Below are 13,163 nucleotides of genomic sequence, written 5' to 3'. Positions count from 1 at the left end.
GCTGTAAAGCGCTCTCATTAGTTAATAACTATAGTCAGGTGTGTCTCCTATACTGTTATAGCTGTAAAGCTCTCTCATTAGTTAATAACTATAGTCAGGTGTGTCTCCTATACTGTTATAGCTGTAAAGCGCTCTCATTAGTTCTTGCTTTATGAAACCTTATAAGAGGAACATACACCCAACACTACACAGAAGGAAACATGCATATCACTTGCTTTGTGGCTTTTGTGTTGCAGGGAATCAAATCCTCAAAACATCCAATTCTATACAAAACTAGAACTGCACTCTGTCGAGTGCCTACTTGCTTGTTGCACCATAAATGGCCTACTAGTGTGCAAGCAGAGCGTGCAAGTGCTGTAGACCGCTACAAACTTTCAAATCTCAGCCTCTCTGTGAAAGAACGTTTGCAATATTGAATTATTAGGTTTAGCTATTTGCTACGTACCTTGCTTTTGGAGAGTATTTTTAAGTATGGTAATAATTACTTATGCCTGTTATGGCAGTGGTGTCAGATTACATACATGTATACATAGGGGCATTACCTTTAGTCTACCCGACACTGAAACATGTCATCGTTACGTCACCATCGATAACCAATTATACCCTGGCATTGGTACATATATTCATCACGTCATATGCTCATATGTCTATATATGTGTATATGTCTATATGTATGTATATGTAATTTCTTGAGTGGTTGGTGGTATAATGTGGTTACCTGGGTGGTTTGATGCGTATGTCCGGGGCCAACACATGTTATGACGTCATATGCTGGCCCCAAACTGACCGTGTAGGTATGTTTTCCGTCATCCTACGAAGCATATGTCCCATGACGTGATGAAGATATGTACCAATGTCCCTTAGATTGCACGTGATATGATGTCATACGGACATACGGAAGCTGACCGTGCAGATATGCTTTCCGTGAACCGTGATGGAGATTATGTACCAACGCCAGGGTATAATTGGTTGACGATGGTGACGTAATGATGATATGTTTCAGTGTCAAGTACATACGCATCGTAGCACCTGACTGATAACATTACTTGCACGCTCTGCTTGCGCAAGTAATAATGTACATTATGTGAAAAGAAAGTGAAGGTATCTTTCCAATTCCATCCATACTCAATTTTGAGATTGACCCAGATTGTGATATTGACCTCTGATCTTTTCAACCCAAATATTCATCATCTCTTCAAGGCAGCCTTCAGTCCCATCATCCATTCTTGAGTTATTTTGCCAGTAGACAAACTGATTGACAAACAGAATAGGGTGAATAACACCCATCTAAATGTATTACTAGAAGGCAATGATACAGATTGGCCAGCCGGCATAGAGCGTCGCAGTCCCGCCCCCTTTCATGACGACGACTGGCCCAGGAAATAATTCCCCATTAGTTTTTCTCATAGACATTTAAAAAAGTATTTATTTAAAGACCTTTAACCCATTTAGGCCTGAGGCCGATTCTAAAAACGCTTCTAAATCCTGTTTTCTGAAAAACTTCAAATATTTATATAGCAGCATAAATTTTTTTACATTTTTGAATACTGTACATACTGTACATAACCCCAAAATGGGTTCCCGGCCTGAGGGGGTAAAACACCAAAAGGGGTTCCCGCCCAGAAGGCAAAGCTCTCTGTTTACCGAGCAATCTTCGTTCCTACTCTCACCTATGGTCATGAAGTGTGGGTCATGACCGAAAGAATAAGGCGGAGTTGGAGGAAACACATCGACTCACTGGCCTTGGAACGTCTCGGAATCCCCCAGGAGGTAGTCACTAATGTTGCTCTGGAGAGGGAAGTCTGGAGCACTCTGGTGGAGCTGTTGCCCCCGCGACCCGACTACGGATAAGCGGTTGAAGATGGATGGATGGATGGATGGAAGTAGTAAGCAGTAAGTAAAGTAAGTAATATTACAGATAGTGGGAGCAAAGCTAAAATATCTTCTACTACAGTGTAATACAAAATACTTGTGTAATAACTAATTTAATCAAACTGTTTTTGATTTTGTTTGTTTTTAACCTTGCTCAGTGCAGCACTTTGGAACTGTCCGGGCTCTGGACAGGGCCCCTGCCCAGGCTCCAAGTGGCCTGTTCTGACATCACACTCCATATTTGATCCAGATACAGAAATCTCCATATATGGGCATAAAAGGGACACAGACAGATGGCTGGAACGGGTCCTCTGACACGGGTACAACGGGCACTCTGACACGGGTACAACGGGTACTCTGACACGGGTACAACGGGTACTCTGACACGGGTACAACGGGTACTCTGACATGGGTACAATGGGTACTCTGACACGGGTACAACGGGTACTCTGACACGGGTACAACGGGTACTCTGACACGGGTACAACGGGTCCTCTGACACGGGTACAGCGGGTACTCTGACACGGGTACAACGGGTCCTCTGACATGGGTACAACGGGTACTCTGACACGGGTACAACGGGTACTCTGACACGGGTACAACGGGTACTCTGACACGGGTACAACGGGTACTCTGACACGGGTACAACGGGTATTGCATAGCCGGGTGGGGAATGGATCTCCAACTTCCATTGTTACCGACTCTGGTGCTCTACAGCCAGGCACCAGTCTAGTTATCATAATGGACCTTTGGTGCTTCTGAATAACTTTATTGACAGTGTGAACTGACGACAACCATGGGTATTTGGACTATCTTTGTAAGCTCTATTCTCAGCACAATGCTTCAGAGGTGGTTATGTCTCAACGAGAGGAAGGCTGGGTCATGAAACTGTGAATAGCATGTGTTTACTGCCTTGTTTATGACCATGACACAAATGTGGCTGACTCTATAGTGAAAGGCATACTTGAGACATCTGTCAGCATTTGCTCATGCAATTTTGGACTGATGTCCACTTGTTGTAGCACAACCTTGTATTAATTAGTAATATTATATTATATTGTTATATTAGTAATGGTAAGAATTTCTAATACTTACTGACAAATTCACAGCTTTATAATTGATAGTTTGCATTATATTATGACAGAATGAATGGATATTTGCAGAGTGACATGAAAATACAATGAGGGGCAGATGGTCCCGGTGGGCCTGGAACTACACCCCCCCCCCCCCCCCCCCCCCACCTCTCCCCAGTGGAACTACCCCCCCCCCCCCCCTCCCCCCCCTCTCCCCAGCACACAAATGCATGCGAGTGCTACAGGCAGAACCAGCCTACACCTACATTAAATGCTGGCTACAGTCAGCACAACTGCCTGTCTATGTGTTTATTTATAGGAAAGCAAACACATTTCATTTATACACTTCATGGACATGGCTGAGAAAAATAGCACATCTTACAGAATTTACAAAACACCCATACTTTGGAAATAGGAAATACGGTACATGCTACAAAATCACACAAACATCTTTCTATAAGTTTACGCCGGGCCGGTCTGCTCAGTGGTTTGCGATCCATAGAGAACTTTTCTCAATTAGTGACCATTACATTTACATTTTAAATGTAGAAACCTGTTTTATTTGTAGCCTATGTGACCAATAGCTATCCTATTTTAAATGTTTTATTTATCTGCAGGCATGACTTACATTTTACCCCATTGAAATGGTGAAGAACATCTGCACAGCTTTTGTATTTCCATGAATGAGACACAGTATATTTTAGGTTGTATCAGCCAAAGGCACAACACTGTGATTGGCATTGGCAAGTTGTTAAAAACAAACTTAACAAAATTAATCAAACAAAACACACACATTTACTTACTGACATATACAACGAAGTACAACCCAGATTACTGACATACAACGAAGTACAACCCAGATTACTTACTGACATATACAACGAAGTACAACCCAGATTACTTACTGACATATACAACGAAGTACAACCCAGATTACTTACTGACATATACAACGAATGTACAACCCAGATTACTTACTGACATATACAACGAACCGTACAACCCAGATTACTGACATATACAACGAATGTACAACCCAGATTACTTACTGACATATACAACGAATGTACAACCCAGATTACTTACTGACATATACAACGAACCATACAACCCAGATTACTTACTGACATATACAACGAATGTACAACCCAGATTACTTACTGACATATACAACGAATGTACAACCCAGATTACTTACTGACATATACAACGAACCATACAACCCAGATTACTTACTGACATATACAACGAATGTACAACCCAGATTACTTACTGACATATACAACGAACCGTACAACCCAGATTACTGACATATACAACGAATGTACAACCCAGATTACTTACTGACATATACAACGAATGTACAACCCAGATTACTGACATATACAACGAATGTACAACCCAGATTACTGACATATACAACGAATGTACAACCCAGATTACTTACTGACATATACAACGAATGTACAACCCAGATTACTTACTGACATATACAACGAACCGTACAACCCAGATTACTTACTGACATATACAACGAACCGTACAACCCAGATTACTTACTGACATATACAACGAAGTACAACCCAGATTACTTACTGACATATACAACGAATGTACAACCCAGATTACTGACATATACAACGAACCGTACAACCCAGATTACTGACATATACAACGAACCGTACAACCCAGATTACTGACATATACAATGAACCGTACAACCCAGATTCGACACAAACAACTAAACAAGGGACTAAATTATCTTCGCTCCTATGCCACCAAAATGTGGAACGCCCTACCAACAGTCATTAAGACATGCTAATCCCTTGACTCAAAACCGCTCTCAAAGGGCACCTACGGACGGCTGCAATTCGAAACTGGCCCCCGTAAAATCTGAATCCCCCCCACCCCCCTTTTTCCCCTCACTGTATATGTTTCTTTTCCCTTTTTACCTCCTTTATGATGAATTCCTGTTCTGTTCTTTGACTATATAGAAGTGTCTATTTGTACGTCTCTAAATGTTTTGATGAATAATTGAACACGGTGGACCCTCTTGTAAACAAGTGTAATGCTTAATTGGGTCGTCCACTCACAGTTAACAGTCTTTGTATTGAGTTGTTGTGCTTGAAATGTACTGTCATTCTGCAAATTGTTAAGACATTTTTCAATCAATCAATCAAAAGACCTTACCTTGTACACGTGCAAAGGGGATAATGTGCAGGGACCGGGTCTTCAACAACCAGTCAGTGTACGAGTTATAGACCCTAGCTGCTAGGGTGCTTAGAGTTATAGGCCCTAGCTGCTAGGGTGCTTAGAGCTATAGGCCCTAGCTGCTAGGGTGCTTATCAGGCCTTACGGTAGTGCCCTGACATGTGCCATCAACAACCAGTTGTTCTAATCTAGACATGGTGAAGAAAGGGAACTTGGAAAGATACTTACAGACAAACCACAAATCATTTGAAAAATAAGGAACTGAAATCTCAGCCATACTTTATGTGTACCATACATGAAACAACAGGTGATGTCATCAGTATTTTAAGTATGCATTTTTGTCCTATCATCAACAACTGCAGTGAAGAAAAGGAACTTGATAAGACACGTTTTCTGAAACATCATCATTTGACCAGAAAATAGTGAACTGAGAAAAGAAAGAAGGAAGTACATGAAACTGGTTGCTGTCACCAGTACTTTAAAAGTCCCATAAATATATTTTCACATGTCATGACAATAATTCTTGCCTTTATTATTCATATTAAACTATTGATGAATTATTCTGTACGCATTATTTGAATTAGCAGCCTATAATATTATGTAATATGCGTTGGGGATTTTCCCTGTCTGAGATCTCACCCGTCTTGAAAGTTGAAAGTAGATCTCTCGGGATCTATTTTCGTCCATGCAAACCCCTCATCCCTAAACTTCTTTGTCTTTGTTTGTCTTTTTTTGTTGTTAAAATAGCCAGTCTACAAGCTCACAACGTGTCGATGTAGATCAGTAGTTGAACTATTCAAAAAGGTTTTTCAAAATAGTAAAATAAATCACACCCATGTGAAGTAAGTGGTGCAACTCCGTGTGGGGGTCCGAGCCGCCCGCGTCCGAAACGGTTGAGAAATGACAGAGTTATACCGTGTGGGGGTCCCTCTACTGTACCCTCTACTGTACTGTACTGTACTGTACTGTACTGTACTGTACTGTACTGTACTGTACTGTACTGTACTGTACTGTACTGTACTGTACTGTCACTGTACTGTACTGGCACACCTGAAATCACCATATATACAGTTAATATGTGCGTGTGTGTTTGGTTGCGCACAGGTGGTGAAAAACAACCATGCTGTTTTCGTGCTCAGACCCAGCCAGGCAGCCAGCCAGAGACCCACACACATAGCCACTTAAGGATGTGGTTTGCACCACTTAAAAATAAGTTTAGGGATAAGGGGTTACTTTAAATGGACGAAAATAGAGCCCGTCCCAAAAAAGGTTGCCCACCTCCATTCTAGGGTATACAGAAGTTCTTGGCATTGGTGGACAAAGTACTGGGTACCCCCCAGCAGAATGGGGGGAACCCAGTGTACTCTCTGCTGCCCCATCTGGCGGAGTCAGGTTACTCAACTCCAGCACTTGAGTCAAATCATATTTTCTCATTAATATCAATGCATTGCTGTATTGACATTAGACAATTTCCAAAGGAAAGAAAACATTATACTATAATAGTGAAAATAACATCTATAACCACATCCTGACATTTGAAAACACTTGATTATTTGAAAAGTGGTTATATATATGGTTTATACAGTATGTACTTTTGCAGGAGTCAAAAGTACAATTGTTGTCATTGAAATATACTGGAGTGAAAGTCCAGTCCAGTCAAGTATTCAACCATTTATCATTTCTGATTGGGTGGGAAGCATTTTATCATTTCTGATTGGGTGGGAAGCATTTTATCATTTCTGATTGGGTGGGAAGCATTTTATCATTTCTGATTGGGTGGGAAGCATTTTATCATTTCTGATTGGGTGGGAAGCATTCTGATTGGGTGGGAAGCATTCTGATTGGGTGGGAAGCATTCTGATTGGGTGGGAAGCATTCTGATTGGGTGGGAAGCATTTCTAGAGAAATCTAGACCGTACTGAACACCGTTTGCCTCAGTGCTGTTAACCGACAGCAGGGGTGCCCAAAAGGTAGATCGCGATCTACCAGTAGATCACAAAGGCTGTGCAGGTAGATCACATGACATGCCCCTAAAGAGTATTTAATTTAAATATATTGAAGAAAGAAAACGATAAAAATAAAAAATAAATCTTGCCGAGCTGGTCATTTTGAAAGTAGCTCTCAAGTCAAAAAGTGTGGGCACCCCTGACCTACAGGGTGCTGATGGAAAATGGGTTACTGTTGGTCAAAGAAGGAGAAGATAGATGGATAGATAGACAAACTGATATGATGATAGCATGGTTTTCTATGCATTTTGGTGGTTTTCGGGGATATGACCCAGCTATGTTTTTGCCTGCACCGGCCTTTTCTGAGAGACAGTCTGTAATGTATTATGATGATGCACAGACAGACAGAGCCCTCTCCTGGTTAGTATTTTAACAGCAATCAAAACACAGTGTTATATCATCATGGCATATCCCTAAGTATTATAGAACTTATAAAAAGCCCTTATTTGCCTTTATAAAAGCCAATTAGAAACTGCTTGTGAGTTTGTGGCTTGATATTTGGCAAAATAAATATGCTTTCTTTGTTAAATGTGGGCCTTTGAGAATGCAGCAGTGATTACGCGTTAATACAAATAAATGTAACTTGACATGATCAGACAACGTGCAAATCATTATTTAAACCCTACATGGTTGACGGGGAGCACGTCGGGGCTTTATACTACATTTCACTCGCTGAGAACAGCCGATTTCCTGTGAAAGCTCCCCCACAATACGGTTGCTGGGGTGTAATCATCACGCTGTTATCATTGACAGTATATTATGTGTAGGAGCTCAAGCGGCTGGGCTTATTGGACACCATTCTTTATCAAAATAAGAAATCTATGAACCCAAATATATTTGTTGAATCTTGCCTCAATCCAGATGTGATCTCTCTGTCTGTCACATGGTACTGAGTGCTGAGTGTTGTTTAACCCATTTTGACCTGAGATCAGATTCTAAAAAATTCTTCTAAATCCTGACAGTTTTCTGAAAAAGCTATGTTTGTATGTCAGTCGTTCTTTGTTTTTTCAAAAATAGCAGACCTACAAGTTCATAGCGCGGCACTCGGTGCCGCGCTATGAGCTTGCTATTTTTCAATAGCTAACACCAAAAGGGGTTCCCGCCCAAAATGGGGAAATGAGTAATTAGCAGCCTAGAAACCATTTATATGTTTTCCAACAGGCTTGAAAGTATGAAACTCAATAACAGCAAGCTAATGTATAATAAATCCTTCGGTTATCTTGTCTGGACATACAATTTGACCCAATTCCTTCCTGGCCATTTTGCTTCAAGCGGGCAATTTTGAAGGGAACTTGCCACAGGACAGGACTGCCACAGGATGTTGTGAGCAGTATTGTTGTACACTGATCTGGTTGCACAAAGCATATACAGTAAGAGATGCAATCATGCACCAACAACGCCTCTGGCAGAGTGAGGTCAATGTGGCGTGAGTCTCGGGAACCCAGGCGTTTAACCCATTTTGACCTGCGATCAGATTCTAAAAATGTCTTCTACATCCTGACAGTTTTCTGAAAAAGCTAGGTTTCTATGTCAGTTTCTACAAGCTCGTACGAGCTTGTAGATCTGCTATTTTTCAATAGCTAAAGCATAACATGATGCTAACACCAAAAGGGGTTCCTCCCAAAATGGGTTGAGGCAGTGACACATCGTCACCATGCAGTCACATCTACGTGACATGTGAGCTATTCCATTTTATTAATTTAATCAATAGTTTATTTAATCGATTAGTTCTATTAACTGGAAAAAATTCCAAAACTTAACACATCCAAAATTTTAAATCAATGGAGCGCAATTAAGTACTCACATTTCCACACGTTTGGAAAACGCGAAAGCGTTCGTTTATTGGTGTGTGCAAAAAGTGGAAATGTGAATACTTTGTCGTCCATTGATTTGACATTTTGGATGTGCTACACCTTTTGGGGATTCTTTTCAATTATTTTGATATCGGGCGGTAGCTAGCTATGTATACTGCACTCCACTGAGAAACCCCACTGTTGCAAACCCATTGATGCACTGCACAACCTCTTTTTCTTATTCTATTAACCGTTGCATCCCTATGAAACCCCTGCAATGAGCTGGTGTTCAAGGGGAAAAGGGCAAGGCAGTAGGCAGTAGGCAGTGGGCACACACACACACCTCATCATATCATGATGTAGATTCAGAATTGCATCCAGCTGCAACCTTTAAAGCTAAGGTCATCTCCTCTCTCTCCTTTACTTCACCATCAAATATTTGATAGAACAAACTCAGAAATACTTTCTGTTGAGTGTGTACAGTGTTACAGTATGTACATTATGTACAAGTATTTAGGTATTTCTCCTCAGCCTGTAACCCTGAGGAATCTGCCAGCTGGAATTTAAATGGTCCGTCTGGCGACACCAAGTTAGCTTTACAGAAGCTTTGCAGACGAGTAAGAATGACATGACGACTATTTCTCCCTCTGAGGAATGTTACAATTTGTGTTATTGTGACCGTAGGTTGCAGTTTACTAGGAAAACCTGCACGAGGCGTCTCGTGACTGTCCATCACGCCTCGTGACACGCTCCATATATGGCCAATACAGAATTCATTCCATATGTTTATCTGACCTCATCAGTCCCTTAGATCTCCATATATACTGTATGGAGCTTTGATTGATTGATTGATTGAAGAATGTATTAACAGATTGGAGAATTACAGTACATTTCAAGCACAAACTCAATACAAAACTGTTAACTGTGGACGACACCATAAAGCATTACACCTGTTTACAAGAGGGTCCACCATGTTCTCTCTAGGTCGTCCTCAGACGAGCCTTCCATCGTTGCTTCCAGTCATCCCGGTTCTCCATACATCCGGCCAGCTCGTTGGTGCTTTGCGCTCTTGCGTCGTTCTTGAGTACATCCACATATGTTAATGTGGACGTCCTCGTGAGTCGTGACCGGTGCCCATGTGTTGGTTCCCACAGCACCAGTTTGCTGGCTGGCAGCTCTTGGTGTCTTTGGCAGTGTCCTGCTAGTCTCATTCTCCTGGCTGCTATTTTCTGGCTCACCCTTGGCATTCCATCATACAGATTTGTGTTGGTAACATGTGTGCTCTTGCTGATGCTGAGTGCTGCACGCAGCATTCTGGTGTAGCACCCATCGAGAGACTTCTGCAGGGTTGGCTTCAGGGTCCAGCATTCACTGCCGTGTAGGAGAACAGACTCTACCGTTGCGTAGAAGAAGCTGAGTTTGGTTTGACGGGGGAGGTTGGAGTTCCATACACTGGCCATGCCGTTTAGGGCCCTCCATGCAAGGGCCTTCCTCACTTTCAGGTCTTGTTGGGTTGAGTTGACCCATGAGCCCATGAGGTACTGTTGGGTTGAGTTGACCCATGAGCCCTGCAGGTCTTGTTGGGTTGAGTTGACCCATGAGCCCTGCAGGTACTGTTGGGTTGAGTTGACCCATGAGCCCTGCAGGTACTTGAAGTCCTTGACTTCCTCCAAAGCAGTGCCTTCTGTTGTTGTCAGAGGTGGATGCTCTGATGGGATGTTATAGGTGATTTATACTTCAGTTTTCTTGGCATTCAGCCAGAGGTCAACCTTGGCACACTCTGATTCCACTCTGGTCAGGAGCTCCTGAGCTTGTTCCACATGGTCAGAGAGCAGGCTGATGTCGTCCGCATATAGTCCAGGTCTGTCAGGAAGGACTACCGTTGGGAGTCGCCTCAACCTCCTTGGTGTTATGGTGAGGCCAAGATCCTGCTCTCGTCCATTGATGGCCTTCCTTAACGCGTAGTCCAGGACTATGATGAAGAGGAAGGGGGCTAGGGTGTCCCCTTGCAGTACCCCAGCCAAGATGTTAAACTCCTCACTGTTCAATTCATCATAACATTTAGAGACGTACAAATAAACACTTCTATATAGCCATAAACAGGAAATCATCATAGAGGAGGTATAAAAGGGAAAAAAAACATGTACAGTGAGGGGGAAAAGGGTGGATGGGGGATTCAGACATTCCATAATGTTGATCTGACCTCATCAAACCCTGTACACGCAAGACACGCGCTGCTGGAATGGATCATCACCTATAGATCTGCATATATGGAGCCGGCCAGCAACTTTACACCTGAACTCACGGACACCAGATTAATAGTTTAACTCCTGCTTCTTAACTGTGCCGTCTTAAGAAGCTCTGTTGTTTCAGCGTGACCTCGCTTCTCGCCCTCAGGGCGTCTTATTGGTCATTATTAAAAATGTAGATAACAGTGTTTTAATAATATTGCAGTGTCCCGGGGTGCACATTGGAGAGGGTAGGGATTTGGGATTTCCCAGAACGTTTCATGGCACATGTACGTTGCACACATTATTGCAATTGAATTTACATATAGGCTTATATGGGCATATTAAGTTTGTGACGGAGACGGCCACCATGTTTGTGACACATTTGTGACACCCGACTGAGAAAGGAGAGGCCGCACAGCTCGTAGTCACAATGCCAACAAATTTTTATTTTTCCAACGTTTTGGCAACAAGTTGCCTTCTTCAGGGAATGAACATTTGTGACACCCACCAACGTTCCCGACCCATTTTGGGTCGGGAACCCCTTTTGGTGTTAGCATTATGTTATGCTTTAGCTATTGAAAAATAGCAGATCTACAAGCTCATAGCGCGGCACCGAGTGGCGCGCTACGAGCTTGTAGGTCTGCTATTTTTTTTAAATCGAAGAACCACTGACATAGAAACATAGCTTTTTCAGAAAACTTGTCAGGATGTAGAGGATACCATTTAATTAACCGGGTAGGAGGGGTCTGTGGAGGACCGGCCAAGGCAAGCTGTATAACTCATGCTTCGTTCGTTCGTCCACAGATCCGCGGCTTGTATGTTCCCAAAAATGGGGAGGATCGGTTCCAGAACTGAATATGGATCGACAAAACCACTGCTCCAAAAATATGACCATGGACTTTGTTCTTCCGGCAGAAAATAAAAAATAAAAATGGGGGTGGATCCTTTTTGTCGGAGGTGCTAATTAAATAAATTAGACTTATACTCGGGAAAAAGACGGTTCGAAATGGACCAATTTGATGGATTTATAATTAAGATAAAACCCATTTTGTTGCATATAAAATGCAAAAGGGACCAAAGATATAAAGGACTGTATTATATTGAATTACTGAGCCACACAGGGCTAACTATAAAACAAATACTCTTAAGGAAGTACTCAAAAGTACTGAGAAATACTCAGCACCACAACTAGGCCGAGAGCCTATGACCAAGTTAACCATAGCTTTAACAGGATTACTTTAAGCAGGAAATACTCTTTTAGAAAAATACCTTCAGTAGTCAATTAAAAAGATGAGTCCACCAGAAGAAGGATTGTCGAGTCAGAACAAATATGGTTTAGTTAATTCATTTTCAGATCAGAGAGACAGAACAGATCCACAGACAGCCAAATTACTCTCCCCTGTACCACCAAGAGGGCACAGGGTAGTCTCTGACGAACAATTCATTACAAAGGCATTAATACTGTAGAATTACAATTGTTGATACACATTTCATTGGCTGACTACACAGTTAATTTCCACTTTGCCACGCTGGCACTAGGTGTCGAACGCTGATTGGACCAGCACATAGATGATGGGACTGATATTGGGACAACTTCCTTAGTTTCCGTCATGAAAGCCATAGACCGGGAAAGCGTGGACGCTGGCGTTGCCAGGCAACCTGTAGATAACATTCTTTCCCTGCTAGCAGAGACAGAGAGAAATACTCCTATCTACTTTCTCACTGGGCACCAAGGTCAAATGCATGTAGTGTTTATCCAAATAGACCTCTCAGTATTCAAGCTAACTGGGGACAGACAGTGAGTCTTAACTTGGCGTCAGGTCACCCAGAGTAAGCAGGCCGTAGGCTGATGATAAAACTGATGGTCAAAGGGCAAGATGACAAAATATGAACACTTGACACATGTCCACAAAAAATACCAATATAGCAGATCTACCAGACCCATCAGTGTGAATGGGAGGATCTGCATGGGGTTCA

The sequence above is a fragment of the Electrona antarctica genome, assembly GCF_951216825.1.
Source record: "Electrona antarctica genome assembly, chromosome: 10".
NCBI lineage: Eukaryota > Metazoa > Chordata > Actinopteri > Myctophiformes > Myctophidae > Electrona > Electrona antarctica.
This window is presented reverse-complemented; position numbering follows the sequence as displayed.